Here is a 1810-nt window from a genome sequence, read left to right on the forward strand (position 1 = left end):
TGTTTCTTAAAAAAAACAAAAAAAGCTGGGCACAGTGGCTCACACCTGTAATCTCGACACTTTGAGAGGTCGAGGCGGGCAGATCACGAGGTCAGGAGATTGAGAACATCCTGACCAACATGGTGAAACCGCGTCTCTACTAAAAATACAAAAATTAGCTGGCATGGTGGTGCATGCCTGTAATCCCGGCTCCTGGGGAGGCTGAGGCAGAAGAATCCCTTGAACCAAAGCGTCGGAGGTTGCAGTGAGCCGAGATGGTGCCACTGCACTCCACCCTGGCGACAGAGCGAGACTCAATCCAAAATAATAATAATAGTAATAATAATAATAACCTGGGCACCCACCTGTAGGCACCCACCAGCAAGTCCCAGTTACTTGGGAGGCTGAGGCTGGAGGATTACTTTAGCCCAGAAGTTCAAGGGTGCAATGAGCTCATGCTTTGTCTAATATGTTTATCCAAATAGCCTCTTTCTGTTCTGTACGTTTGTATTTATAGGGTTACTTTTTTTTTTTTTTGAGACGGAGTCCCGCTCTGTTGCCCAGGCTGGAGTGCAGTGGCGCAACCTCGGCTCACTGCAAGCTCCGCCTCCCGGGTTCTTGCCATACCCCTGCCTCAGCCTCCCAAGTAGCTGGGACTACAGGTGCTCGCCACCATGACCGGCTAATTTTTTTTGTATTTTTAATAGAGACGGGGTTTCACCGTGTTAGCCAGGATGATTTCCATCTCCTGACCTCATGATCAGCCCGCTTCAGCCTCCCAAAGTGCTAGGATTACAGGCGTGAGCCACTGTGCCCAGCTCCTACGGTTACTTTTGTACAAGTGCTTTGCTCTGGGAAATTAGGTGCCTTGTAATTGTTGTGATTGATAATGATGACATTGGAGAAGGAACATAAGACGAAGGAAGCTGACTCTGGGTAGGCAATTCTACTTCATTTTGCAATCTCTTTTCCTTTTTGCATGCCTGTGAGAATATTCTAAGATTGAAGAAGTTGTGGAGATAAGAGTGAACTGTTTGGGAATTCTTTCATTACCTCCCTTTTTAGGACAGCACAAAGATCAAATCACTGTCACCTCATGCAAGAAATGTGAGAACTGTGGCTACAAATCACTCAATACAGTACTTTGCATATTATTTCCTTACTGCTTACATAATTTATTGCAACATATTCTGCTTCTTTTCCCAGAACTGTCAAATCTCTGCTATATCAGTACTGGCTAAATTAGGTGTTAAATGATTGAGCTTCAAGATGGGCAAATCATGACTTAGGACTACATTCCTCCTTGCCTGGGGGCTGGGAAATTCCATAAGCTTTCTGTGTTTCTATCAGACTGGTCTTGAAGGCGGTGGCTGTTTGTGGATCTCCCAGAGCGCCAACGTTGGCCTAAAAAAACCCCAAAGCTAGATTGTCCAAAAGGTATCCAAAAGGTAGTTGTATTATTTACAAGCCATCTTTTAGCTTTAAAACGTGATGAAGCATTTCCAGTTCCCTTTTCTTGAACTAATTAAGCAACTCCCTTTTTTGTTAGGTCCGCGCTGCTGCTAAGACTTCAGATGAGAGATGCTCCGGGGACTCCGTTATCCTGGGCCCCTCTGCCAGACATTTTTGATTAAGCGCTGCCTCCTGGCGGCGGCTGTAATACCCGACGCCTTCCCAGCCTAGTGGAGTTCACTTTCTTTGGTTTGGAATCTGGAAGCTGATGCAACAGCTCCCCCGAGGGGGCGGGGAGTCGGGAACCCGGGGTGGAAGAGACGGCCTTCGGGAGACCCCTCCTCCGGCTTAGAGCAGGCACCTTTCCTCGCCCCGCCTC

The sequence above is a fragment of the Colobus angolensis genome, unplaced genomic scaffold (assembly GCF_000951035.1).
Source record: "Colobus angolensis palliatus isolate OR3802 unplaced genomic scaffold, Cang.pa_1.0 Scaffold88, whole genome shotgun sequence".
In the NCBI taxonomy this organism is placed as follows: Eukaryota; Metazoa; Chordata; class Mammalia; order Primates; family Cercopithecidae; genus Colobus; species Colobus angolensis.